This window comes from Schistocerca americana, chromosome 4 (assembly GCF_021461395.2).
Source record: "Schistocerca americana isolate TAMUIC-IGC-003095 chromosome 4, iqSchAmer2.1, whole genome shotgun sequence".
In the NCBI taxonomy this organism is placed as follows: Eukaryota; Metazoa; Arthropoda; class Insecta; order Orthoptera; family Acrididae; genus Schistocerca; species Schistocerca americana.
In genome coordinates, this window is record NC_060122.1 from 666591016 (window position 1) to 666610077 (window position 19062).

Here is a 19062-nt window from a genome sequence, read left to right on the forward strand (position 1 = left end):
ATAAATAAAAAACTTTTTTATTTTAAATTCAGTGCATTAGTATTTGTAAAATGACTCTTTCATATAGTGTTCATTAAAAAATGACGATCATTCCACTTGGGACCTGTGGAATGGTACATTAGCTTATTTGTTTTAGTTGTAAATATTTGTCATGTATTGTTGTTTTTCTGACATGTTCCACATCCTGGAGGGCCTCCTCACTGTGGATCAATTGGAATGAAAGTAAATCTAATCTATGCTAGGGCAATGAACCAGGAGGCCTACTCAAGTAGGATATGGAGGGTGCACTCGACATTTATTGGATGAGAAACAGGGTGCATAGGCAGACCTATGAAAGGCTGACTTATACTGAGTGAACAGTGGCACCAAGAAGGTGATTGACCTGTACCATAGGAGGATTGGAATAAGAAAGGGGCGTACCTACCAAAACGGAAGGAGAAAGGGTGCACCTAGGATCAACCCATGTAAGATATAGGTACTGCTCCTAAAGGAAAAAGGGGCAGTATTGTGACAGAAGTCTCACATTTAAAGGGATGAGTCTGGCAAGTTTGAATTCTATGCAGCACTAGCATTTTTACATTTTAGATTTACAAGTGTCAGAAGGGAACACTTTATTCTACCCAGAGTTTCTCCAGATTACAATAAGTAATGAAGAAGTACATATCTAGGAATAGCAGTACGGGAAGTAAGGACAAAGCAGTAGAGTATTCATGAGTTATGTACATCTGGAATTTACGACTGGAAGAGGAATAGAAAACAAAGATTTGGTGCTCACAATTTTTTTTTTTGGAGATTGAAAAGAGGTAACTCCAATATGGACTGAAAGGCTCACATTTTGTAATTGTGGTAAAATATGCACGGTTATTAGTAAAGAGAGGTACTATTAAAAGATAAAGAATTAGCTTGTCTAATATTATTGCACATAATGAATATGTATAAAATATCACAAGTTCGAGCTAAGGGGAGGGATATGTAGTGCCTCAAGAATTTCAGTGTAAATTCTAGAAATACTCAGCCTTCAACTGTCGAACTCCCAATATTTTAGGTACGAGTACGGGTGAATGAGAATGTTTTTACCAATCCCCCTGTTTCTATGTGCAGGTCGGAAGTTTGTTATTAGAAGACTGTAGGAGGCGCGAGTCACCAACGACGACAACTGTTAGCCGCCAGCACCACAGAAGACGTGAGGAGAACTCAATGAATAATTATGTCATATTCTTTGATGTGTTACTGTCTGTGGTGGTTGTAAAAATGACTAATGAACAATTGAATATAGATTGCTATGCACATTATGTATTGAACTCGCTTGAGACTAGAGACTTTTGAATTACTTCATGTCTTGGCTATGAACGAAACAAGACTCATGTATGCTATTTGAATATGTGTAAATGAGTCTAACGTTTAAGAAATAAGTTAGCTTGTCTGTGAAAGTTGAAAATATATAGTGATCGAACTGAAAAGTATTTTACGAGTAACAAAATTATTTCAAGGATAGAGAAGTATTTTAATAAATTCCTTTAACCACATATAGTCTTCGAAGAAGCAGCTTTTGGGAGATTGATGTAGCTGATTACCCAGAGAAGAGAATCAGCTACATAGAATGTGCAAGTTAACTGAATTGAGAGGCGTGTGTGCCTTGCAACCCAGTACCGCACTGTCTCGTGTAGTCCAAAAAACATTAGACAGCAAATATATAATGTAACACAACTCACCTGGTCAGCGAGTTTCCTTATTTATATATGCATGCAGAAAACCTATGCCTTCCATTTTACACTCAGTTTTGGACCTCTAAACTACATGTAATCTTTCACATGATGGCTTTGCCAATGAACCATTACCATTATGGTAATATTCAAATCATTTCAATTTTTTATGCAATACTCTTTTATAACATTTTCCCAATTCTGTTCCTTTTTCCCACTAATTTTTGTAACTTGTAATATATTATCTCTGATCGGGCTACAAGCCCTGCACTGTTATATACACTAACTTTAAAAATGACTGCTACTATTACTACTACTAACCAAATGCTTTACAGGGAACTAGAGTACATGGATATTTGGAACAGAGGTGCATGTTACAGAGCCTCCGATACGCCTACGAAGTTGCCCAATTACTGAGGGCAAAAGAGACCCAACAGCACATGATGGGACAATGATGCAAACATGCTATTTGGTCAGACGGATTGTGTTTCTGTAAGTATGTGAATGATGCAAATCACCTCATTCATTGTACACCTTTGAAACCATCCTGAAAGACTATGGACAAGGGATGGCTCAAAATGGAGCAGCTCTGTTTGGTTATGACTGTATTTCAACTATATAATGTAGTGACATTTGGTTATTTTTCACTGTTCAGCATAGTGAAATTTAAGTATCGTTCTTTAACATTCTGGGCTGACATCTTTATACAACTTCTTGTTTACAATAAACTCATCCATCTCCAATTTGATTTTAAGTTAATTATGGAGTAGTCTTCCAGTTTTAAGTGATTTCAACAGTGCTGCAACACACTGATGTAGTTAATCTGTCACCAGAGATCTTTGTTGCATGATGATTACCAAGACAACCGTATAAACACACATATTGTGCTTCAAGGTAATTTTAATACCTCCTACAAAAGCAGTTCATTAGGTTAACTGCATATGCTGTTATAGAAATGCAGACTCAAAAACACATGCACTGCCTTTCTAAGATTGGTGAAATCTAAGGAAATGTCCCTCCCAAAGCAAAGTTGTTCTTTATCTTGAAGTACAGACAAAAATCTCAAGTCTTCCAATATTATGCATAAGAGGACAATAACTAATTATCATTACTGAAATAATTAACTCTCTTTAAATCATATTTCACTAATTCCTGTGTGAAATCTTTGTACATATAAAATGATATAATTAGATACAACCACCAAAGTCAACTCAATATCAGGGATAACATGACATTCCCATTAGAGATTTTTCTTCAATTACCAACAATACATTCATATATTATACAGCTGCAGGAAGACTGCTATTCATATTGTCTCTTTCATCTATATATTTTGTGGTCTGCCCTTAATCTTTTGCCAACTGTTACATATTAACCAATGTGGCCATCGCTCCATGCACTGTAGTGTCCTGCTAGGTCCTAAGAGAGGATGGTGTGCCTTACTGTAATTGCAATAGGCACATTAAATACATATTCTAAAACATGCAACAGCTACAAATATTCATGCACGAACTTCTTATCTTGTTTAATTAATGACTAGGTCCCGCATGAGACCAGCAACCATTGTACTAGTAATGTGAGCATGCCCCAAATGCTGCTTCAGTTTGTTGAACGAAAAGAACCCACCGGTTTGAAAACAGATGGATACTATGCGTATCACTGTCTTACTGTAAATGACAAAACCTCCATTCTCAGTACTTGACTGGCAGTAGCTGGATGCTAAGTTATATGCACCCGTATTCAGAATTCCTGTTTCAGTGGTCAAATTACACAATTTTCAAGCTGCATTTCATTTAAATAAATGAGAAGTTAATTGATTTTATTGTTTAACCCCTAATATTTTGATGTAGTAAGTGTACTTTGATATCCTTTTTATCTTTACATATTTTACTCTCAACATTTTCAGTTATATTTACTTTTTTACTACCAATAGCCTGAAATCAAAATTTACCTTAAAAAGATGTTGCGCTCACAGCAGTAACTAGATGGATATGCAGAGGTGTATCCGTGTTCCTTTGTAAACATTCCGCTAGCAATCCAGCCAGTTCCCTTTTCCCATTCATGTTGAACATAGGTCATGCCTTGTAAAATCCCATCTGCCAATAGCACAAAAAAAAAAAAAAAAAAAGAAAACCATATCTATTTTTAATTTCCATACCTGACAAAAGCAGTTAATCTAACATCATGTAAATGTGATTCAAAGAGCTGTTCAACTGGGGTTGACTATATCAACATCTTTGTGGTTCATTGCTGCAGCTTCCTTTATCAGGTCACTCCTGATACTGTAAACCTGGTCCTTGTCAACACTGTTTCTTGCTCCACTCACTATAACAATACAATAATCTTTTCCAAAATCTTTGCAGAAAGATTTTATTTTCTCTACAACTGGACTGTGACACATACTTGGCTTGAAGAAATTAGTGACCTGGTACTCGTTTCCAAATTCTTCCTGCAAGAACGGGCCCACACCTACTCCATAACCACCACCTGACAGCAGACTTACCTCCTATTTCCTACTTTCTCTGAAACCATTGCTTTCTTATTGAAAGCCTGCTTAGCTTTGGCAACACTTACATCTATTGGAGATTCTTCCTTACATAACAGAAGTGCCAATGACAAAATTGTCAAATATTGTTCTCTTGCTGTGGCCCCAGTTTCCTGCTATCACTGCTCTCTTCTGTTTACTCTCCTCCTTCCTTAATATTCCCAATTCTTTTCTAAGATTGCAAAGCTCTGGCTTAAGGGCCCTAATTTATCCTTTGTGTTCAGCTATATATACAATACCATTCCAGATCCTCACTCACATCATCACTGCCCTCACCATTACATCTCCCCCTCCCCAATGAAGCCAAAATGTGCACTGCATCCCAGAGCTAACTTTTCTCTGGCAGGTGAAACACTTTACATTCATGTCTGTTTACGAACAATGCTGAAACATGGGCCAACTAATAAAAGTAAACTATAACCATATACTGAAATATTTAGTACATGGTGTTCACAGTTATTGTGTCGCATGTAAAAACACGATTCTGTGCAATTATTTTGATCTCTGGGAGACATGTATATGCTATATAAAATTCAAACGATACTTTGAAAAATACAAGTCAGAAAAAGAAATCTCCAATTACACAGCTAAACAAAAAGGTAATGCATGTATGAATTACAAAACAACTTTAAATATTTGCAGAAAACTACTATTCTTTTGTGCACACGAAATCACAGCATAGTCACTCAGTCAAAGGTATTACTATCAAGAAGTACATCTTCATCCTGAAATAAATTTCTGAAGAATGCTTTCCTATCACACAAAGGAATTACGTAACATCTATTACATAATAATAAACGTATGGAATCAATGATTTTGAGATGTACCCATTTAATAGTGGCCACTGCTCTAAAGGAAACTGCATCATTTTAGGAATATAGGAAATACGCAGATGGTAACAAGATTTTCACTATTCTAACTGTGACAAACAAATTGAATTCAAAATAGAAAGTTTTCTCAAATAGTGATAACAATTTTATTTTTTTGTAACAAACATACATTTTCTTAAAACTATGTTGTAAATGATTCATATGAGGCAGGGCACCTTCTTTCAGCTTATTTCTTTCAATACAAACATTTTTTCATATACATACAGGTTTTGTTTTAATGATACACATCAGTTATAACAAAACCCTGAGAATGAAGTAGGTATTATTGTCTACGTCAATAAAATCAGTCTTAAAATATGTATTTCTCAAATACAAAAATAAAAAGGTATAAAATCATCATTTAATGCAAAACTGGCCCACAACTAATGCAATAAATGAACCTTTGTTCTCCTGTTTTAACTCTGAGAATTGTTACTCACATAATCACTTATTCCAGAGTACATACGATTCAGTCCCAATTAATAAACCCTTTATACCAATTTTATTGTAAACAATGAAAACAAAATATTCCTCAATTCAGTAATGAAGTACCATTTTGATGCAAATATAGACCTGTAACAAAAACATGTTATTAATATGGATTCATTAACTGATGTAATTTTCTTATTACTATAAGAAGAAAGAGCAAGTGATTAATTGTCACATCATTACAGGTAAGTTGGACAACTTTAAATTACCTGTACTTAAACCACCAAAAAGGAGCAGAAGTATGACATGCTATTCACACAGAATACAAAGAGTACAGCAATCTATCCGTAGTTACATTAACAATATCACTCTGCACATAGGTTCCTTCTGAACCAAAAAAGGGAAAATAGAATTGTTGAAAAGGTTGTACATTTAGGATACATGTGGAGAGCATTACACTTGGTCTGAGGAGGAAAGATGAACAAAAAAATTGTCAGAGAGAGAAGCAAGCACTGCGCAACCTTCACTTCAAAGACAATAGACCCGAGTTTTAAGTGAAGATGGGTATACGAGGGTTAGATTAGATTAGGAACTTAAATAGTGGCAACTATTTATCCACTGGCGATACAAAAGAGTTACATGTTTGCAGTGTTACTGTCCTTCAAAGTAGTCACCAGCGTTGTATAGAACCGGTTGCCAGCGATGTGGAAGGCATAATATACTGTTAGCAGAGCCTGTTCTGTTGATGGTGCTAATGGAGCGGTCTAACGTCTTTCAAATCTGGAACTGCTCTGAAGCGAATGCCACGGAGTGGTTCTCTCATCTTCAGGATCAAATCAAAGTCCCAAGGACTTAAGTCATATTATTGTTCATTTTTGGAGGATCACCTGCAACCAGCTTTGCAAAAGAAGCGGCGACAATTTCTGCACAACCCACCCATCATTTTGTATAACAATGCGTGGTCGCATACGGCACAAGCTCTGGCTGCTCTGTTCGGTCGATGGTACTGGGAAGTACTGTGCCATTCACCATACTCCCCGGACTTAAGAACTTGTGACTTTGATTTGATTCCGAATATGAAGGAACCACTTCGTGGCATTCGCTTCACAACTGTTCCAGAGATTCGACAGGCAGTAGACCACTTCATTCACACCATCAACAGAACAGGCTTGCTAAAGGTATACTACACCTTCCACAAAGCTGGCAATGGGTTCTACACAACGCTGGTGACTACTTTGAAGGACAGTAACAGGTGCAAACATTTAACTCTTTTGTATCAGTTGTGAATAAATAGTTCCCACTATTTAAGTTCCAACCCTCGTATAAGGAAAAACACTTGTAATAAATACAGTAAAATAAGAATATATATATTAATAAAAATCCTAATCAACACCAATGGAAGGAAATAGGTTGTGAGAAGCAGGTAACAGACTAAAATAGTTTGAATCAATGCAAGTGCCGAGATGAGATATACGTCGGGGAGAGCATTCCCATTTCTGGCATGCCGGGGTACTTAACAATGGGTATAGCAGAAACTAAGGTCTTTTGAGTCATGCCACAAAGCATGTTCATCAACCGTGTACTCGATGGAAGCTAAGTAGACAAAGTGTGTTCAGTCATGTGTTCAGTGACTGATTATTTTGATGGGGAAAATGATGCAAATGTACACATTCTTGCTGGTAAATGAAATGAGAAGCTTCTCATATGGTCCTATCTTACATGCTGCATGTAAGTGGTTGGGCTTGAGTAGATGGTAGTGGACGGGTGAATGAAAGAGACACTTACCATAATTTTTGCAATATACCTTGTCCACAGTCCAACAAATTCTACTGACGAGTTTCCAGATATTACTGAGGAACTTGAACGGGCATTTAAATTCAAGCCACAAAACGGGAACAGTTGAGAGGGAAATGGGTACCAGTACGGGAACAATAGTTATATGCGCAATACGTGTAATAATCATAACAGAAATAAATCACTGTCATAATAATTTTAACAGGGGAAGTGTGTAATGGATCTGGGAGATGTGGTATTTTTTTTACCGGATTTGTCGATACCAAATTGTAAATGTTTTCTTATATTTTTTGTCAGAATTTTTATTATAATTTGCCTTATTATATGTTAATTTACTTATATTTTTGAGAGTGAAAGCATATTGATTACTATTAGTAAATGTGTCGAAGAATAGCAAAGACACTGATTACAAGTGGAAGCTTGTGTGTTGTGTAAAATGTCTGACACTGGAGTCGTCTTTGACTATAGTTAGTCGGCAGTTAACTCTTGGTGTGTGTTGACGGTAGAAGAATGTGCAGGTCGCCGTCATAAATAATTTTGAATTATGTTACTATTTTTTTTATACAAACTATAAGAAGAAACTACATTCGAAGAAATGGTATTTGAAGCACCAAAAATGAGGCAAACACATTGAACCAGGTCATTTCTGCAGCCGACAAAGATGTATTGTGGAATCATACTACCATTAGACAACTGAAGCCAAGACCAATATAGCCTTGTAAACATTTAACGGAAAAAGTACTGTCACGAAATATGCCAAATGTAAGTAAATAAAAAAAGTAGTGACCATATTTCAACTTGTGTCTTAGCCGGGTTAGCAAATTTCAAGTGGAAATGGGAACTTTCATAATGGAAATCAAAACCAAGAACGAAGTATTGAGGGGTTCCTGAGACTCACAGAATGCAACACTAGAATACAAGGTCGAGAAACTAGAACTCACCGCATCTCCGGTCCAGAGGTGGCACAATAAACCAGGACATGTTATTTTAAAAATTCTGTGGGTCAAAAATTTGACAAACAAGCTACAAATGTTGGACATGGAAGTTATAAGAATAAAACAAGGAATAATTTTAAACATTGCAGCCATAAAGAGGGTGCAAAAAATATTGTAAAATGTATAAAGGGGGTTGCTAATGACGTGGGCTGAAAAATTTATTTTGTGAAAGGGAAGTTACTGATGGAATGAACGTATGTTTGGTGGAAAACTTATCAGAAGAGAGGAAGAGGTGCATCTGAATTTGTTGGAGGTGGAATGTATGACGAATTCTGATGAGGCACTAGTCAGTAGCAACAATTAAAGTAATGTAAGTCAAAGTAATGTAGATGATTTTGTATCGGAGAAAATAGGTAAAGCTACATGTGAAAGCAGCGAAGCTGTTGGCTCTTCTGCTGGATGATGAATTCTGTGGTGTATCAATACAACTATGTGAAAGAATTTCTGAAGGCAGCATAGCAACAGTCTTGTCAGCTGGTGGCAATTTTTATTACATATCGGTGGATGTGGGTGAAATATTGTTAAGAGAGGTAAAGGTGATGTTTTAGTGCTTAAGTTGCGAAGGTTGAAGCTACAGATCTAGATATCTCAGAGGACAGAAATTGTGCATTTATTTCCGCTGATGGAAGTGCAATGATGGGTGCTGATGAAAGCATGAATTATGAATGTTGTGGAAGGATGAACGTGAAAATGTGTTAGACGGCATATTAATGTAAAAAGTGGTGGAAGCACCTGAAAGCAGAGAAAAAGTAATGAAGACAAAAGAGGTTCTGAGTTGGGTGCAGTTCAAGTATACTGTGATTTCAAATGTGGAATGATTTAGTAGCAGCAATTTATACTGTGCATTGGCAGACGTTGACAGAGTTATTTATGATGATTTCTATAAAATATCAATGGATGTTAATGGTGTTAATTGTCATAAAAGTTTGTAGTGTTTTGGTGGAAATAAGTGATGATTTGTTTAAGAGAGACCATGTTTAAGTTGTGTGGCTAATTGTAAGAATGTTGCAGCTAGTGACACCACTACTTCAGAGGGGGGGGGACAGTGTATGAACGCTTTGAGGATGATGAAATGAAGGCTTCTGAGGGCAATTTAAAGCCTACAGATAATTTAGAGGAGGATCGGGAGAATATAGAAGTGGATAGTGAGGAAAGTATTTGTATAGGGGAGAATGTTAGTTCTGAATGGTAGGGCAAGTAAAAAGGTGAATAATCTATTAATGACTGGAGATGGTATGGAAAAATATTGAAGACATTACTGCCTTGCTGGTGGGCACGGAAGAAGTATAAAGCAAAAAGAGGTCCTGAATGGAGGAAAGACAAAACCAGGACAAAGGAAGTATTTATGAAATTGTTTGATGTTGATAATGAAATTGAGGGTTGGTCTGATGTGATGAAGTGTACAATAGATATGGACGAGAAAGGTAGGAATATTGAAAATAATCTTTTGATGGAGCAATGTTTACTGAGAAGCAAAAATAAAAATGTGCCCTGTAAGTGAAATAAACAATACTGAAAGAAAAAAGTGTGCATTTCTTGAATCTGAAACTGGTGTTCCATCAGTTGTCACAAAGTTTGTATGTATATTGAAGGAGGAAAGAGGGCTTGAATTCTGAGTGGCTGAAAAAGCAGAAAAGACTCACTTTGGTGAGACAGATATTGTAAGAGGCAACAGTGGCAGAGTTGCACCATGTAAAATACATATGGTATGGGTATTAATATAAATGTGCAAATAAGTCTATTTTGATGTGTAGTTTCAAGAATTTTTGGGTTATTTCTGTTTTGTGTAAAGGATAATTTGGTGAACTTAAGGTGTAGGTGATAAGGTGTGGAGGCACAACTCAGTGCAAGGAGAGAGCCAACATTGACTTTACAACTCTTGGTGCACGGACATCAGCAGAATTTAATTAATCTAGTTATATATGTAGGTGATAATCTAGTTATATATGTAGGTGAGAAATACAAATTGTATTGTACATAAATTTGGGGGGAAATTTCATGGGATTATTTAAATGTGTTACTTATAATATTTCAGATGCATTTTTCTGGGTGATGTATATAGTTTATTTGTAATTATTGGTTGCATAAAATTTGGTGTGTGGAGGTCATCAGACCTCATTAAATTTCAACTGTTTGTGAGAGTAGAACATGGTGTTTCTTGCAAAGCATAAGCTAAGTTTTTGAGGGTATATTACAAAGGTTAATTATATAATGTATCATATTTTTGAAGGGCTTTGAATAGATTTATATATGTAAAATTCTGGGATTAAATGGTATTGTAGTGCAAATATGTGTGAGCAATTGCTGAATGTATGATCCAGCTATCTGCTAAGTTGCAAAGAAAGTTAAAATGACATTTCTGCACAAAGTAATACTGCTTTTAGTTTCTAATTATGTGCAAAATTGTAGAGAAATGATAAAATGTTAACTGATTTATGGTATCGAACAAATTTCATAGCACATAGATCGTGTTTTCTAGTGGGAACATGGACAGAGTGTTTGAAATGTTGAGCTGTATCTAGTTTTTAGCCTAACCTATGAATCAGTTTTTGCTTGCTATCCCATCTGTGAATGTATCAAATCCACTGAAGAGGGCGTTAAGTGGGGATTCAGGAAGTCGTATGATTACTGCTAACCACACAACAGTAGTATTTTGACAGGTATCATCCTTCAGCATTGACCAAGGCTGCGGATTGATCCATGTTCGATACTGTACATGGTCAATGGGCCACAAAATTTTGTAGAGGTGGCTGGAAGTGAACCATCTATACTTCGACATCAGGACACTGATCGTGTGCTGTCTTGGTGATGGTGAAGTGCTACAGTGTGGTCAAAGCAAAAACATGCCATCACATGATAACAGAAGTGCTAAAAACTGTGGACAATGTCAAACTGACTTGAAATTTACACAAAAATTAGGTGTTTATTTGGGCATTTAATTAGTATGTCATAATTTTTATAATTTGTGTTTAGTAAATGCATGCTGATAAGGTGTTATGACATATCCTAGGCAGTAAATGCCGTTTCACACACCACCAGAAAGAAACTTATACTGTCCCGTAATAAAATGAAATGCCTGCAGCCAGTACATCTTCAGGTCTTAACTGATGCTGAGGGGGAGAACTCCCGTTGTATACGTGATCATTCACCTCTTCAGTGCCAGTTAAGGCTTGAAGATGGTGTTTTGAATCACCAAAACTGGTTGCAGTACAGTATAAGGGGTGTTCCAAAAGAAATGAGCCGGAGGCATAATTACCGAAACCAGTGCCTGTATCTTAGAATATTGACCCTGTCTATTGAGACACTTGTCCCACTGTGAAACAAGGCGGTGAATGGCTGTCTCATAAAATTCCTGGGGCCGCAATGTTAACCAGTTCTGCATGTACAGCTGGACGTTACCGTCTGAAGTGAATTTTCTTCCCCTCAGAGCCTTTTTAAGGGGACCAAAAATGGCGTAATCACAGGGAGAGAAGTCCAGGCTGTATGGAGGGTGGCTGAGAACCTCCCATTTGAATTTCTGTGGGAATGCCATGACTGTTGGCCGTATGAGGCTTTGCATTGTCGTGGAGCAGAATGACCCCATGGGTAAGACTGCCTGGCCATTTTGATTTGATTGGTTGGCTAAGTGTGGTCAAGGTTTGCAAAGTAATGCTGGGCATTCACTGTTGTCCCATACTGCAAGAAGTGAATCAGAAGGGGGCCATCTTGGTCAAAGAAGATGACGACGTCCAGCTGTACATGCGGAACTGGTTAACATCACAGCCCCAGGAATTTTATGAGACAGCCATTCACCGCCTTGTGTCACAGTGGGACAAGTGTCTCAACAGCTAGGGTCAATACTTCTAATATACAAGTACCGGTTTTTGTAATTATGCCTCCGGCTCATTTATTTTTGAACACCCCCTATAAAATAACATCAAAATTACAGGTGCAGGTGTTTAATTTTATTGTGTAACTGAATGGCTGAGGTCACGCAGACCATCAATCAGAAGGATGGACATTCAAAAACTTACACTACTGTTCTGACAAGCAAGTAGTACATTCTACTGTGTTACATATGTATTTATTATATTATTTAAGAATGTCAAATTGGTTGCCACAATGTGGCACATTAGCTCACTAACTTGGCCCCCTAAGTGAAGGTGTGTAATGTTATGCATATGTAGACGAGCAATTTGGCAGCCCAGAATAGGCACAAAGTAATGTGAAATTGTTGTATGGCTGAAGGGTAGTGGGCTCAGGGGTCAGGGTGTGCTGCGGCCAGCACAGTTATACGACTGTTTCCAGCCAGCTAGGTACAAAGACAAGCAGTATCACCAGAAATGAGTAAATCCCTAAGACAGGAATCTGGATGGCTGTCACTTGCATGGCCTTTTACGCAGGAGTCAATGCACCAAGAAATGGCAGAGTGTCAGACAAACTGAATGATCGCTTCTTACTGTTCTTTGAGAATCTATAATAATTTACACTCAAGTATTAAAGTAAATCATCTGCAATTTTGAGAAAATGATGCGCATCCAATGACACAACAATATTTCAATATCTTTAGAACTACAGAAGTTAATATTTCATAGTGAATGAACATTTTCACACTGAATCTCTGAGTTAATGACTTAAGTTATTCATGTGATCTATACATACAATATCTCAGATAATAGCATTGCACTGTAGCTATCATCTCTGAAAGCCACTATCTGCATCTACACAAGTGTTTGTCAGAACCTCGTAATCTCCACAATTATACAGCAAATGAATATAATATGAAAACTTCACATATTGTCATACTTGTGTAGTTATTTAATGAACAATTTACCATTTTCCCAGTAACTTTACTTGACTGTTGACTGCAAGTGCTATAAACTTGTGTTGATTTAAAAGTGGTCAATCACTTGTGTTAGCAGAAACTACACTGAAAAAGAGAACCATATGACACATCTGTCAAGAAGGCATAAATAATTGTTTAAGCAATATTAAATGAAAATTCATTGTTATTTATCATGAGCGCACTTGCACAACAAAACTGGCTTATTTATTTATGAGTCAACTATTACTTATATTTATTGTAAATGATCCGAACTGTTTGACTTTTCTTTATGTAAATATTGTTGTAATATATTAGTTCAGTTCGGGAAGTTGTCAAGTCAAATCGTGTCTGTAGAGCTTAAGAATGATGTATTTTTGGTGGGGTCAGCCTGCAGCCAATGGAGAAGCAGACAGTAGCTGAACACTACAAGAATCAAGTGGGGAATGGGACTTTTCTGTGGCTCAAGGAGCGATTCTGATCCTATATGTCGAACTCTTTAAGAAGGCAGGCAGGCCTGCTTGCTATAATGTGCATGATTCAGTCCTCTAGTTGACTGATTCTGGATGGTGAAAGGCTGGTACCACACTTTAACTTTTGAAGGGACTTTATGCTTCGAGAGGTCTGAATGTGCTCCAGAATAGGAGGATAGACAGAGTATGAGTAATGATTCACTGTATCACATGTGTCAGTTTATGAAGCATCATATTGAACTCTGAACTGTTTTGAGCCAATGAATATTTTGTGTATTGTCATCACAAAGTGAACTTAGGTTTCACGTATCTTTGATAACAATTTAGCTTGGAGATATTGTTGACATTCTTATAGTGCTCTCAACATAACCTTACTGCATTTTCTGCCCGTATTTAAATTGAATATCATAGGGAAAACTTCCCATTTATTTGAGATGCCTTTCTTGAATAAATATTATTCAACATGATTCTCTGTCATCTACATGAATTACAGACATTAGAACAAATTATTTTATTCACTTAACTTTAATCTGAAAGCCAATGGTATTATAAAATGTCTTTAACATGTACTTTGTATTTCTGTTTGTTTTATAAACTCACAGTTCTAGCCAATGCAATGACTATTTGACTGCAGGATCGCATCTCCAGGTTATTATATGCAGCGAATTAACTGTGGGGCACGAAAGCAGACATGTGGGGCTCGACCCTATGACTACAGTGAGCTATTCATTTTTAACAGGTTTGTGCATAGCCCAAGTACCTATATATACACAGGTAGAGACTCAACTGGTTTGTTCATATGGACTGCCGTTTGGAAAACAACTACTTGGCCTTAACCATTAGGTACTGTCACAGCTTACACTGGTGCAGTTTGAATAATTGTTTATGATATGTACTAAATGTTGTGAGAATCCTAAAAACAATGGAATAATGATATGCTAACAACAAAGGTCTTTTTAACACCTCTGTGAAGTTTAATTTTAGATCCAATGTAATAAAAAGTTGGCAAACAGAAATGTAATATTCGTCGTCCAAGATTCTGAAGAGAAATCCAAAGAGATGCAAACATTTCTTGTTTTAATACAATGACAATTACGTTTATCATGTACATCATCATCTTCCTTTCAAGCATTAGACTATTGCCTGTTCCAAAAGCACAAACAAAATCACTCACATCTTTTTCAAGGTCTTCCAAAATCTCATTTCCCATTTGGCTTTCAGTTCCAGATATTCTGTGACCTGGCATTCTCTTGAATCTTCGCGATACTTATGAATTTTTTCATTCAACATGTATATGATAAACGTAACTAAATTGGCAACTGATGAAGAATGGCTGGAATTATTGACAAGCAGTTATAACTATTACACAATTTTTGCACTGCTTTCAGGATATGACACTTTCCAATGTAGCTTAGGATGGGACCTAACAGCACACCATAAATTTAAGAGCAGATTCCACTCTTTGTCATGTCCCATACAATTATTTATTATTATGTCACACCATATCCAAACACATTTAACTTCATTATGGCATTTATAAAAAGTAACAATATTATGAAAAGGATAGATTGCTACCCACCATAACAATGACATATTGCACTGCAGACAGGCACAATGAAATAACTGTTACACATAGAACTTTCAGCCAAAGTCTTCTGCAGAAAAGAAAACATGCACACATGACCACTCCAACCAAAATGCAACTGTCTTGTTGAATGAAAGCAGCAGTGCAGAGTGGGGCAGGGAAGGGGGAGGGATAGCACGGTACGGTAGATAGAGAGAAGAGCACTGCAGGCGGGAGTGTGCAAGGACTAGATGGCAGCAGGACAAAGCTGCCAGATGCAGCATTGGAAGGCTGTGGGGGAGGGTGGGAGGGAGGGGGTGGGGAGCAGGAAAGAGGAGCACAAGAGGAGGGGGAAAGACTGGTGGGTATGGTGGCAGAGAGCAGTGCACAATGAGTGTGAGGGGATGTGAATTAGGATGATATGATAGGACAGATGGAGTGGAAACAGTTTGGTGTGTGTGTGTGTGTGTGTGTGTGTGTGTGTGTGGTGGGGGGAGGGGGGGGGGAGGAGGAGGAGGAGGAGGAGGATATGGGAACAGTATGTTACTTAGATTGATGCCGGGATAATTTTGGGAGTGGAGGATAATTTTGGGAGTGGAGAGTGTGTTGTTAAGGACAGCTCTAATCAATGCAGTTCAGAAGAGTTCCACCACCAACCTTTAAGAACTGTGAAGGTGATAGTTATCCTTGGAACACATTCTCCACACCCAAAATCATCACCGCTTCACGCTACATGTAACTGCCTTTTCATTATGACTATCTGCAGCTCAACATGACATATTTACAAAGAGTAGCAATTTATCATTTTCATAAAATTGTAGGTATTCCAACCTGGAGTTTCCATTGTTTTATAAAAGATTATTATCTCATTGGAAACTCCAGGCAGAAATATCAACAACACAGAAAAAGACATATTGCTACTTACTGTTAAGAAAACATGTCAAGTTGCATATAGGCACAATTAAAGGCACTTACATAAAGCTTTTGGTCACAGCCGTCATCAGTAAAAGAGAGACACCATTCACACATACTGGCAAGCACATCTCACGCGCACACGACCACCATCTCCAGCGTCTTGGGCCGGAATGCAATTATCATGTGGGATGCAAGAAGGAATCTGGTGGGGGCAGGGAAGGGGAAGGGATAGTAGTGTTCAGGTGGGGGGTATAAAGGAACATAGTCTGACAGATAGGGCAGGAACTAGAAAGCCCACAGGTGCAGCATCAGGAGGTTTTGGGGAAGAGAGGCATGGAAAAGGAGCAAAAGGGAGAGGAGCCCATCTTTACCTAAAGATGGGCAGGTGCACTGGCAGGGGGCAGCAAACAAAGAGACTAGGAGATAATAATGGGAAGGAGATGGTACGACAGAGGGGGTGGAAACTGTTGGGTGGAGTGTGTGGGGTCACCATGTTACCGTAGGTTGAGGCTGGGATAATTACGGGAGTAGAGAATGTGTCGAAAGGGTAACTCCCATCCGTACAGTTCAGAAAAGCTGGTGGTGGAGGGGATGACAGAGATGGCTCGAGTAGTGAAGCAGTCACTTAAATAAAGAATATTATGTTCAGCTGCATGTTGAGTCACAAGATGGTCTACTCTGCTCTTGCCCACAGTTTAGTGATGACCTTTCAGTTGGTAGTTGGTAGTCATACCAATATACGAAGGTTGGAACTTAAATTTATTCACAACCAATACGGAAGAGTTACATGTTTGCACCTGTTACTGTGAAGTCAAAGTAGCCACCAGCAATGTGTAGAACCTGTTCCCAGCGATGTGAAAGGTGTAGTATACCGTTAGCAGAGCCTGTTCTGTTGATGCTGCAAATGGAGCGGTCTACTGCTGGTCGAATCTCTGGAACAGTTCTGAAGCGAATGCCACAAAGTGGTTCCTTCATCTTTGGAATCAAATCAAAGTCACAAGGACTTAAGTCCAGGGAGTATAGTGGATGGTACAGTACTTCCCAGTCCCATTGACCGAACAGAGCAGCCACAGCTTGCACTGTATGCGCCCACGCATTGCTGTGCAAAATGATGGGTGGGTTGCACAGAAAGTGTCGCTGCTTCTTTGAAAAGCTAATCGCAGGCGATTGTCCAAAAATGAACAGTAATACTGTGCACTGAATGTCTGTTATGGAGGAATGTAATGCGTTAGGATAACACCATCATAGTCATACATGAGAATCACCACAACTTTAGACCGCTCCATTCGCACCATCGACAGAACAGGATCTGCTAACGGTATACTACGTCTTCCACATCGGTGGCAATGGTTCTACACAATGCTGGTGACTACTTTGAATGACAGTAACAGGTGCAAACACATAACTCTTTTGTATTGGTTGCATTAAACATTCGTAAAAAGCTGTGCAATGATTGCAGCAGAGATGGTAAATTTCATGGCTGCTTTCACAGGTGGCCCTGACCCTGATGGGTTACGATAAACCTGTGACAAGACCTTAATAGGAAGTGCTGGGTGGGTTGATTGGGAAGTTTTTGCAGATGGGTATTCCACAGATATGTGATCCTTGTGGCAATGGGTTGGGGATGAGATTGGCATATGGATGGAATAGGATGTTGTGGAGGTTGGCTGGGTGACGGATCACCACTTTAGAAGGGGTGGGAAGGACTTTGGGAAGGTTGTCCCTCATTTCAGGACATCATGATAGGTAATCAAACCCTTGACAAAAGATATGGTTAAGTTGTTCCAGTCTGGGATGGCTCTGGGTGATGAACGGGACACACTTTTGTGGCTGGTTCTTGGAGTAGTGGGAGGATTGTGGATGTGGGGGGAAATGGCAGGGGAGATATGTTTGTGGACTAGGTATGGAGGACAGTGCCTGTCTGTGAAGGCCTTGGTGAGACCCTCCACATACTGAGCAAGGGAGTGTTTATCCCTTCCGAGTTTTATGATTTAAAGTTAAGATATATTTCTTGTTTGCAGTTTTGGGGTCATACACATGTGTATAACATACGTCCAAGTCTTGTAATTGCTTTCTAACTTCTGCTAAACTGCTTATGTAGACATAAAAATATTAGAGTGTATTTATGAACTAAAAAATCAAATAGAAAAAAAAAGTTCACACGAGAAAACTGTAATCCTGTATTTTTCCATCAAAAAGTATGAACTACCAACTTGGTCCTGAAGCTTGTGCATGTGCTTGGAAAGCAATTTCTCACCATTTATGCCATGTGTGACAGGGCCTGTTGTCGTGATGCAGCAGCCAGTTCCCTTGACGCCAAAGTTTGGGCCATTGTTGCCGCACGTTTTCACGGAGCCGTCGGAAAACGTCACAGTAGTATGCAGAATTCACTGTTTGGTTGGGTGGGACAAATTCTTTGTGCACAGTTCCCTTGGTATCAAAGAAAACGATGATGATGCTCTTTACTTTGCTCTTCACCTGTCTCGCTTTTTTGGGTCTTGGAGAGCCCGGACTCTTCCACTGGGACACTTGTTGTTTGTCTTTGGGTCATAACCGTAAATCCATCTCTCGTCGCTGGTGATAATTTGTGACAAGAAGATTGGATCATCAGATGCGGTCTGACAAAGGTCCGTGCACACTTCAACATGCTGTGCCTTCTGATCGGCAGTCAAGATCCTTGGCATAAATTCTGTGGTGATACGACGCATGCCCAATTCGTCAGTCAATATTCACTGACATGTCCCACAACCAATACCCACTTCATCCGCAAGGTCTTGAATGGTTCGACGTCTATCTGCACGAACAATGTCTGGCGTTGTGCGGCTAATGAGCCTTCCAGTGTGAGCATCGTGTTCGACGTCTTTACAGCTGGCCCTGAACTGAGCATGCCACTCACACACACACGTACGGCTCATGCTCTGTCCCCCAAACACTTGTTGAATCATTGCAAGGGTCTTTGTAGCACTTTTCCCAA

The 19062-nt window shown here is 38.5% G+C and overlaps 1 protein-coding gene across 1 annotated transcript in view; it reads right to left on the minus strand.

The window, feature by feature from the left end:
- Positions 1–5210: 5210 nt before the first annotated feature.
- Positions 5211–19062, minus strand: part of LOC124614011 (cytoplasmic aconitate hydratase-like) — a 321152-nt gene continuing 307300 nt past the window's right edge. The window contains exon 19 of the mRNA XM_047142827.1: positions 5211–5690. The gene's annotated coding sequence lies outside the window, so the exon portion shown is untranslated. The remainder of the gene's footprint in view (positions 5691–19062) is intronic.